Source organism: Plectrocnemia conspersa, unplaced genomic scaffold (genome assembly GCF_051122295.1).
Source record: "Plectrocnemia conspersa isolate PC_06_02 unplaced genomic scaffold, ASM5112229v1 ptg000005l, whole genome shotgun sequence".
NCBI classification, from domain to species: Eukaryota; Metazoa; Arthropoda; class Insecta; order Trichoptera; family Polycentropodidae; genus Plectrocnemia; species Plectrocnemia conspersa.
In genome coordinates this window covers 26,094,947-26,106,981 of record NW_028277169.1, presented here as the reverse complement: position 1 = coordinate 26,106,981, position 12,035 = coordinate 26,094,947, and the positions used below count along the sequence as shown (strand labels likewise).

Here is a 12,035-nt window from a genome sequence, read left to right as displayed (position 1 = left end):
AAAATCTCAAAATTTTCATCAATGTGGCTCTTCTGGCCTTTAAGTGCTTATTAAAATTATAATCGTTTCCAAATTTCACAAAACTTTTTACTTCGTTATGAAATGTATCCTGACAGTTAATATTTGCTTCTATTGCTGAGTTATGGATTTACAACTTCATAGCCTGAATCACATATGGGTTCACCAGTTTCAAAAGAGTTTCTGCTGTCTTTTGTTACTTAGAGTGCGAAAGTAATATTGCTGGTGGACTACCTTTTTAATTATAGAACATTTATAACAGTACTACACATCTTCAACGTGTTAAATCAGATAAGCAGACAAAAGTCTTTTGATTTCCGGGAATTCCTGGACCAAAATGACCGAGAAATCACTACTCACTACTTAGTGGTTGTTAATTGTTTTTACCTCGTTGTAAGGTATTGTAATGCAGTGAAAAAATAACAATAAATAAAATGATAATTTGTGTAAATTTTATATAAGCACACGTTGAATTTGGCTTTACATCATAATATAAAATTTAGTTCAAATATTGTAAATTTAATCTTCACAACAATAAAGTTGAAAGTCACGTTTCAACAATACAGCATGACAATAATATAGTTCGCATGATTGACTCATAAATAATAGTGCTACATCATCAAACATAAAGTTCCAAGTTCATACATCACGATTGGAGTAGTAGTCTTTCTCCTTCGCATAGTTGGATGGTAAATGATGTTGTCAAAATTATTTGGAAACCGCTGCTCCTTTTTCCCACACATGATCGAGGCCAGTCGTCGAAAAGTGTGCGTGTTTCATTTATCTTTATTTTTTCTTCGGGGGAGCGTTCACCCAAAACATAACGACCAATCATCCCTCTACCTCTAACATTGTTCCTAAGTTTTCATCCCTCAATCATCTCATCCCTATCCACCCTTGTACAGGGGGGAGAACCAAGTACGATGTAGGTACTACCTACCATACATTTTTGCTTTGTGTTACATGCAGTTGCCCTTCGGCGTTTGGCAGCTACGTCTTCATTTAGAGGCAATAAAAGTTGAGAAAAACGACCTAATCTTAGGACGTCACACCTAATGCTTTTAATAAAAATGTATAATACACAAAAAACTTTAATAACATATTTTATTCAGAGTCTTTGAATAATATTACTCTTTGATATTGCCCTAGGTACTCTATTTATATTTTTGTTATACAAATAAAACGCGCACATTGAACGTATGTGTAGGATGTAAGCGAAATTCCAATAAACAAGATCGTGTAAGCAATGCTCAGCGAAAAGTCAAAACAGTCGCATTGTTATAGTGCAAAGAGATCGTAAGAACCGATTTTCATCTGATCGTCTCATCCGGTGCAATCATAAAAACGTAATCGAGATCCTTTCGAGATCACGTACGTACATACATACATATCTAAAATAAGAAAAGAGAAAATAAGCAATGAAAACACTGTGCCAATGATTTGGACAATGTAAAATAACGTTTTACGTTCATATATGATGACTAACACGACTGTCATTAAGCACCTTGATATTTATTTCTAAAATTAAAAAAACCTAAGATTTATAATCAAACTTATAATAATGAGTAATTCCGATTACATAGACATTTCTACTTCGCGGTTTAATTGAGATTTGAGCCTATTTAAAAGAAACAGTAATTAGAAATATTTATCTATATTATGATCGATAAGATGTTATATTTAAATTATATAGATTTTTGCAGTGACAGTGCTCTACCCATATGTTTATTCTAATTAAAATCTCAAAGTGGAAATATTATTTTCAGGTAAGAAATAGACTTCATTGCATCGTTATGCTGCATCAAAGTAGTCTTCAAGTCATCTTTGTTAGTTAAAGACTACTTTGACGTAGTGACTGCTTTACTGAAACAGATCTAAGGGTGTTGTTTGTGTCGATTTGGCGTAAGCTCCGCTGGAATAAAGTTCAGGCTGAACTCTTGTGTTTTTATATGTCTCTAACAAGGATGAAAGTGCCAGTAGAAGTTTTAAATAAAAGTAAAAGTAGAATTCTGAAATCCGTGTGATTTTTTGGCAAAGTATAGATTAGGAAAGAAATAAAATATATATTTTATATATTTTAAAAATATATATTTTATTTCTTACATTTCTCTCTCGACTCCTTGACTAATTTAAATGATTTAGAGTAAAACATAAATATCGATTTTTATCTAAAAATATCAAATATGTTAAGATTATCTAACCGGGTAAGAAAAATCTATCTATTCAGACTTGCCTGTCTGAAATTGCATGAACCTAATATCTGTGCACCACGATCTTCTGATCCCTACCAACGTACGTGGTGGGAATATGGCAAAACCACGCTAACGTAGCAAAACTGAACTAGATCCACTCAACTTCACTTTGCCTGAACTCTCTGACCACTATTTCACTTTAAGCATTTCTTTCACTTTATGCCTCCTGTTGAGAATCATTTCTATGAGACGCGCTTGAGACCACAAGTACCGATCCAACCAAAAACCTTTATCGAGGTGATAAAATATGCTTCAATATACATACTTTTGTTTTTTTTATGTGTTTGGGAACGCTAGGGTGATTGACCTTGTGTACAATGAGGCCTCTCTTAGGTCGCCATCTAGATCACTTTTTTTAAGGGCTAAACAAATTTTGTGGGTGTGTCTAAGAAGCGATGCAATTCGCCAGAGCGGTCTCAAATCAGCATATTAAAGTAATTAACACTTGATTACAACGGAGTCACAACAGCAGAAATGAGCCAAGAGATTGCATCGATACAAGAGAGTTAAGAAAGACACAAGAACAAATTACGTCAGATCTCATCTTCTCCATAGAAATCACAGTCGACAATAATACAACTCGACACGTCACTAAAGACTCTCTGACTCGGCAGCCGGTCAAAAGAGCGTGCGTCAAATAAGCGCGGTCATATAAGCGCTGCATTATAAGCGCTGCGTCATAAGAGCGTTTACCAAAGTAGCGCTGTAACAAAATAGCGTGCGTCAAATGCGCAGAGAGACATATGAGCGCTTTAAAAAAGAGAGCACGTCATAAGAGCGCAAAAATACTATTTATAGTATTTTAGGAATTAGGAATATATAATATAGGTAAATTGTGGAAAATTTACAAAGAATTAAAATTCACGAAATATAGGCGGTAAAATAATTATTTTGTGTGCCAGAGCATAATGACGATTAAAATGATTAGTAAATGAAAACATTATTATTTATTAATCATTACGTACATACGAAAGTATGACTTCCCATCTTCATACATACGATATACATCAGTGAGATTAAAATTACAAAAATAATACTGTAAGATTTACAATATTTGACAAAATACCCTTTTTATCCATAACTAGCTTTGAATATCGCCCCAATATTTTTAGATATTATATTTTGGAAGATAAAAATAGACATAAAATCTTGTGGTTTTTAAGAAAAATATTAAAAATAATGACTAAAATCGAATAATGATTTTTTTTGCAAAACAAGCACTACAACATTTTGAAACAATGCTAAATGAAAAGATCAAATCTCCTAAAAAGACTTACCAAACTCCAATTGACAATTATACATTAATTTCAGTGAAAGAAAAAAATTGTAATTTCTTATTGCAAAACCCGATACCTTGGAAATATGAAAATACTGTTATTCCTTAATGATATTTGAAATTAAAACCATATTTGGACATACCAAAATATTTAGGAATTTATTAAAACAGTTTTTAAAAAAATAATTAAATTTATCATAAAAAATTATTACATTAAAAGATTATTCTAAAACTTGAAACTTGTACAAGATTTAATATTAGTAGAAATAGTCTTAGCATACTAAACGCTCTTGCTGCACTATCAATCCAGAAAGTATAAAATAAATTAAATTAAAAATTAAAATTAAAATTATATAAAAAAAAATTAAGAATTTACAATTTTAAAAGGGGCCCATATATACTTAAACTTATTTCAGAAACAATATTTTTATTAGGTTAAAAATAATAATAATAAACTATTATGCTAATCTCTCTTAGTAAATTGATTATTGTTTTTGTAAATCGATATATTATTCTATAGTTTCGGGTCTCTAGATATCTGGACAGTAAATGGATCTCTTGGTGCAGAGGTACATATTATATTAGGCTGACAATATTTACTTGGCGCACCAAACCAATTAATTGTCATAATATTTAAGATTCATTATTTGCATCAAATATTGGCATAATCCATCTTGTTTTAAGTGGTTAGATATCATTCCTACTACTATTACTGTCACAGTAATAACATTATTATATCGTCATTCGTAATTATATGAATAATTTGTAAAAATAAATCAATATATGTATTTATAAGTAATTAAATAGAGACTAATATTATTATTTGAGTTGTCGATAGTTGTCAATCGCTGATTTGAATAGTGCGAGCGAAATAGCGAGCTCTGCTTGCATCTCGCTCTTTTTTTCCGTCATACTAAAATCGTTTTTATTTGATAACAGACACACAATATTAAGTAAGAATTATGCACAATTAGAGCATATAATCCCATATGATAAAAATATAGATACCCTTCGAAGGAAAAAATGAGTTTAATTGACACCGTAAATTATCGGTGTCAATTATTGGTTTAAACACCACGCGAAACGACCATGTTACGATGTAATATTTTACAATAAACTTATTATTGAGTTATTTGCATAAGTTAAAAATTTAATATTACTAAAATGTGTTTACAAGTTTTTTACTATTAATAAATTAAAATTGGCAAAATTAGCTCCAACACAAAGCCAATAAATGCATTGAAAGTTTCGTCGACGCACGAGTGCAACGGTTGGAGTTCGATGTCGACCAGCACAAAGGGCTAACTATATTCGAAAGACACAGAAAATTAGAAAGACATTACCTTGTCAACTTCACGATGCATAGAATTGTAAATATCCTGGCGGGCCACGGCGCGGCGTCACACCCCCCGCCCTCCGCGAGGCCCGCGCTAGAAGAAAAACACTGGTGCAACGGTGTTGCATACACAAAATTTGAATTATACACTGCTTAATTCTAACACATACACTAAATTACACTTTATAATGCACTGCTAATTAAAAACATCGAGAACATTTATTCGATAAAAATGTAACAAAACAATTTATTCGCCTGTTTACGACCGAGGTCGCATAGTTACTGGTATTTTTTTAAATATTTATAGATGCATCCAGACAGTTCAAGGTTATGCTTCATTAAAAATAGCAAATGTCATTCACCTCTTTGTCTATTTTTAAAATATTTATCTCTAATTCGAATTATTTTAATGCGAGTTGTTTGTTTATTTTAATGCGAGAGTGACACGAAGGTCACCTTTGCTGTTGTTGTTGACCTACATAAAGTATAATGTCGATGATTTCAACTTTATTTATATGAAAAATATTATTATTACCTACGATTTTTTAAATGCAAATTTTGAGTGTAGTTGTATGCGTGCGTACGGCTCGGCGCGGCAACGGTGCTGCCCCCAAGTGTCAATCGAGTGCGTTGTCGTTTGCTTGTAACGGTCGTTTACGCGTGGGCGTCATTTGCTTGATAAACAACTACCACGGTGGAACATTTTCCTAAATCTTTTAACTACATCGAGGTTGACACTGAAACTTTTCGATGTAATATAAAGACGAACGAGGAAGCGGAGCACTGGATAACAGAATACAGTGCGTAATCCAGAACAAGTTGGAATTGCAAGAGTATGAAAAAAAAACCCACACAATATATTTCACAGTAAGTACTCTAATTAAACTAATAATATAGATAACAGTTATATATCTTATATATAATTATTGTATATAACTTGACCCTTCGAAAAGAACGCATGGTAAATCAAAAAAATTGTATTGCAAAGCTTGTAAAAAAGGTGACTTGTGACACAATGAGGCGTGATAAATATCTGAAGGTAATTTCAATATGTTTTGTTCCTTTTGATATATAACTCATATTTATACATATGTGCAAGAATTCTGTTTAAATTTTAAGGACGGATATCAAACAATAATACACTTTATCGGAGACCATAGTCACCCTATTATAAACGCAGAGACGTTATCTTGTTTGCCTCCATCTGAACATATCAAAAATAAGTTCTATGACTATTTTGATATGGGATTAAAGGTTGGCGAGGCTATAAGATATCACGAAGCTGATCTCCTATTACAATATGATAATTGTAGCATAGAAATGGCAGATGCATCAATTAACCCAAAAATGCATACTGTCCTTCATTAAGGAAAAAATGGAGAGATTATACTTTAGGTCCACGTAACGACTGTCTCCAGGTAATTTATATTGAAGATAAATATGTTTGCAATGTTGTTTCTATAATTAATAATGCATTTATCAATTGCAGATTTTGAAAGAGAAGATACCAATATACAGGACATTTAATTAAATATTATGAATCACCGTTTGCTCTGCCTTTGACTAATGATATTGTGTTCATAAACACCACCTCCTCTTACGATGCGGAGGGCCACTCGATTACGCCACTCGAAATGTAATGATAAAATCAAAATCAGCGTTTCATTTTAGTAAAAATATATGTATATCGTACGTATGGGGATGGAGAGCCATACTTTCGTATGTACGTAATAATTAATAAATAATAATGTTTTTATTGACTAATCATTTTAATCGTCATTACGCTCTGGCACATAAAATACTAATTTTTCCGCCTATATCTCGTGAATTTTTATTTTTTGAAATTTCTCACAATTTACATATATTTTATATACCTAATTCCTAAAATATTCATTACTTGGTTTTCTCAAAGTATTTTTGCGCTCTTATGACGTGCTCTCTTTTGTCAAACGCTCATATGGCTGTCTGCTTATAATGCAGCGCTCTTTTGACGCACGCCCATTTGTCTGCGCTTATTTGCGTCGTTGCCCTCTGACTCCTATGCGCGGCTAGTAATGTATTCTAACATATCTATACGTTTATATACTAATATAAAAAAAAAAATTAAACTGTTTAAATGAGTTTAGTCTTATTAACCACTAGAAGTATTTCTATTCCTTAAAAATAAAAGTTTGTTATTAATAATGTACTTTATAAAAGTACGCACTCTAGCCTCTTATCAATAATTGATTTAATCCATAAACGCCACCATTATCTAAATTTATAAACACCGCTACACAAACATATCCCGCAATATCCTACGGCGCCCGCAAAGGATCTTCTTTCAATAAAAGCATTACTTTTTACGCGGCGAGCATATTTATAGCATGAACGGGACATTCACCAAATTTTACAACCCTCCTCGCCCAAGTTATTCCCAACCTTTTTTTATGTGGGCAGAAAAAAACACCCACCAGGAGTCCATTGTTTCATCCTTGTCTACATGACCGTAAATCTAATTCTGCTATCACCGCACACAGAATGGATCATTAAGATAGCATCCCCGAAACAAAATTGCATAGCCCGCGTAGCTCCAGTCATAAACCCCTTTTTTATATATAAGATCACGGGGTGGGGGCAAAAATAAAAATAAAAGGAGATATGTGCGCCCGGGGAATAGGGGTACGCGAAATTGTTGATGTAACGGAAGATAAGAGGAGGCTTCGAGAAAAATGGCGAGGAGGAAAAAGCCTCCGGGCCAGGCTGGTAACAAGCAATCAGGCGAGGAGGAGATTCTGTGATCCCCGAACGGCTCCATCTCCATTTATTGTTTTGTGCTTCCGAAAGTGCGTTTTATTGCCTCGTTTCGCATATAGGTGAGGGTATGGGGTTTGATGCAATAAGAGGTGAAAATCTGTATGTAACGGTGGAGAAACTGAAATCACCTATGAACAATATAGTGACAGATTTGTATTTTTAAACAGAAAGTGACAATAAGTTACTAATGTGATTTTATAACTGAATATGGTTTGATTAATATATATACCAACAGTACATATAATAATCATATAATTTATTTGTCAAAGTGAATATAAAACAAACATGCAGCTTTGAGCGTTTCAATTAGGAAACACTGTTAAGCAAACAGTGTTTAAAACTTACAGCATACAGTCACCACATCTGAAAGCCAGTTTCTAAATTAGTTGTCGAGGTTTCGTTCTGCATATTTATCATCAAAATATAAATGTAGGAAGGACTCAAAAGGATATAATAGCACGTATCTGAATTATTAAAATAGTCCACATTTATTCATAGCAAACGCGTTAATATAATTTAAACCCCCTCATATTTATTTACCTACAGTGTATAACAAGTATTTTAATACAAAGATAATAAAAATTGATTTATAAATATATATATATATAGTTTGCCTAAAATATAATATTCTGATAAAAAAATGCAACCTTTAACAAGTTTGTTAATTTGCTAAGCATATTATATTATGTATCAGAAAATAAAAAAATAATGCTGTATCTATTTGTGTATTACAAGAAGTTATCCTTACATCGAGTTATCTTTTTAATTTAAAACTAACACATATTAAAGTTTTTAATGACTCAATTTTCTTTACCGAGTAGGTCAGCTGTTCGAGCAAGTGTACCAATCTAAATAAAAACGCTCTAAGCCCCGACCCATATTCGCCCAAGGAGCGACCTCGCTCACTAACTGCTAATTATGCAGATGGAGCTTCGAAGATCTCCTCGTCCTCGGTACCGTTCCAAGGAAGGACGAGGAGGGATATGACGTTCATCCTATCGAAAAACAAAGCCAAACAATCGATGGGAGACACGGTGGGCGCAAAGCAATTTAGATATCGAGTCTAGCGACGTCTGGGGTGGTGATTGCGCGGATCCTCGCGCCCCCGGGCGCCATTTTCTCACATTTTCCCAGGCGCCTCTTCCAATCTTCTCCGCTTCTTCTTTCTTGCACCGCTCCCATTTCCCCTATAGTGTGCGTGTATGTGTGTGAGCACGCTAAACGGTAATGGCGGCGGAAGCTGAATTTTGGACACGCGCGTAATCTGATAAATGCGTCGAGATACAGGGCGATACTTGAAAAAAAAGAGGATCGCTTTCAAGGGTATTGTTGTGTAAGAAAGAAGGCTAATACCAGATATATATGTATATTTTCTTAACTTCATATACAAGAAAGTTAATAAATTACAAGGCTAGGTCATGTAACGTATCTTGATTATAACATGACTACCATTTTAACAGTTAGAACTCAAACCAATGGACGCATGATGGCTACTATTTATTTATCGACACTCCTATCTAAACAGCTTTAAAAACACACGCTAAGAAGAAATTGTTAAGAAAATTCAAATTTATTTGTATTCTTATATTACACTGTACCAAGTTGTGGACAGGAACATGATACTTTAAAATAACCAAAACGGCATCTTTTAAGTTTAGCGTTTTGAATAGCAAATATCTATAGTATGATCAGGATGTCTCTAAAAGAAATGAACTCTAAAGTTTTCTTGCAGCAGTCTACTAAGGCCTGAAATCAGACATTTAAATATTTTTTAAAACAAATTTTGAAAAAATAAAATATTGTTAGATAAGATTTTTAACTTCCAATGAGAAATATTACAGATTTGAAAAATCTCTGCAAGATATTTCGTTTAGGACGCTTTCTCTTAATAAAGGGGAATTTATCAGCTAAGTTAATTTTGAAAATCTAGTGTGTGATTGCAAAGCATAAGCGTTTTTTAAAATAAAAAAAATGTTTTTATATCTAAGTTAATAATGTAAACCAGTTTAATATGATTTTTCTGAAATATCTATGTTATTTTATTTATATACTATGCAAAAGTAATGACTTTGCTATTGAATTAGGATTTCATATTTTATTAAGTGGCAATATTGTTTAGCTTATAATTAATTTTTCATTAATTTGTGAAATAAATCTAGCGTAAATAATATATGAAATAACTCAAAAATATATACTTTTTTTTTTAAATGGTTTTCATGTTTTTAATTACACATAAACATTAGTTTTGTATTTTTTAAATTACTGTATTTTATAGCAAATTGACAGTATTTAAGTCCATAAGAGCACTCGTTCGGTTTTTTGGTTCACTCTATACAAACTGTCGCCATTAATTCACAGCGAGAAAACCATTATCCGATATAATCAGCGTTTATCTCAACATTTACTACCAATATTATATTATTACTATGAAATATTACATTGCACATACTACATACGTAGATACATCATTATCTAAGATCATTAATCCCGTACGTTTGAATTATATTGCTATGTGTGTGAGAGAGAGAGTGAGAGAGAATTTAGCAGGCGAATGCCGCAATGTACTGTCGTCATAGATTATTTACGCGAAGACACCTCGGATGCTGGAGCTTTCCTAGGACCAAATAGCACTACACTACACTACAACGAAGTAGTTTGCATCATTTGCATTAAATCTCCCTTTATTAAGATTGGGACGTCGCCCAAGGGCGGTAGCCGTGGAAAGATTGCTAATAAGAACGGAACGCCATTGTTAGTGCCATTCGCTGGTTTAACTTAATGTTCTCGCCTAGTTCGAAGCTACACTAACATTATTCAACCAGATTATAATCGGCGGGGACTAGGGTATTTATATGAGAATACGTCTAATAATGGATTTGATATCTTACTGTGTGAGTATATGAGTTCGTATTATATAGCACTTGTGAGTGAGGTGCATAAATGCTCATATTATAAAGCACGTCAATAGTAAAGTGGTCAAGAATGTTTCAGTAAAAGGTTAGGAGATAGGGGAAAAGTAATTTTTGTATCTGATTCTACAATTCTAAAACACCGCTTCTACAATTTCTTTTAACATTGGCCAATCTGAATGATTTGGGGCAGAACTAGAATTTTGATTTTTTATTCATTAAATATATTATTAGTGTATTAGCTTCACTATCTGATATCGCTCAGATACTATATGTATTTTTATTATATATCTCATTTCACTACCTATTGCTTTCAGCAGCCCTCATGTTCGATCGTCCTTTGCTTCTTTTGGACAGACCGCATTTTTGAACATGCATGAAACAAAAACTCCTAAGGTATTAGCATTTTTTTATTCCTAATACAGATTTAATTTTATTTTACGACAATATTATTTTGTGACATTATTTTTCAGTGATTAAGTTTGGTTGATTAAATTTTATAAAAACAATAAACAATTTAATATCACGCATAATTAAAGATGTTGTAAGTAGAACAGTATGTTACTATAATTTATAAAAAAAATGCGCTATTATTAAATCTTTAATTAAAGACCACGAGTCCCAGCTGCAGTAACATCTATTAGTTATAAATTATATTACACATCTGATTGATTTACTCAGTTGATACAGATTTACCCCGTTGTAATGTATTGGACTTACGCCTGTCAGATTATAAAGGAAGATTAAATAAAAAATAAACTACTGAATATCCCATATAATTTACTACCAATAAGGCAAAGTTAAATTTGCGATGAAGTCTTTAGTTGGGTTGGCCGGCCAAGGACGAAAGCTTAACGAGTAGCAGCTCGCCACAGTATAGGACTGCTAAGCAGCATTCAACGGGAGGCTCGTCCAATCAGCGGTTAAAAAAACTCCGGCGTAAGTCCAAAAAAAGGAATACGCCGTACTCTCTGCTCTTTTTGACGACCTAAAGTCAACTGCCAAGCATAGCCTAAAATGTTTATTATCCCTAGCACCTGTCAAAGAAACAGAGTTTCTTGAAAACACTTTTAAATATGTGACTTTCTAAAATGTCCATATTAAAAATTATATTATATTATTGCTTTTTTATACTATTAAAACCAATATTCAAATAGTATTTTTTAAGTGTTGATCAAACTTTCAAACCTAAGATCACTGTTAAGCTAAACTATTTTCTTTAGGCTATTAAGATATAATTGACTTTAAGAAATATTGCCTAATACATTGCTCGTTGAACTGTAATTGCCACATACATAAACATTAAACTGTGAAGTGGGATTACACTATCTACATAGATAGTATGTATTTTTAGTCCACACAGCAACATATAGGTACATATATCAATAAATGGTCCATCTACCATAATGATTTTTTTAATTTTAAAATCCTTTAAAAGGGTTGTTTTT

The 12,035-nt window shown here is 32.6% G+C and overlaps 1 long non-coding RNA gene across 1 annotated transcript; it reads left to right on the top strand.

The window, feature by feature from the left end:
- Nucleotides 1-5,844: 5,844 nt before the first annotated feature.
- On the top strand, nt 5,845-6,775 carry LOC148235305 (uncharacterized). The gene is made up of 3 exons (XR_015809738.1): nt 5,845-5,921; nt 6,002-6,300; nt 6,372-6,775. It is a non-coding gene; the product is annotated as an uncharacterized LOC148235305 (long non-coding RNA).
- Nucleotides 6,776-12,035: the final 5,260 nt, after the last annotated feature.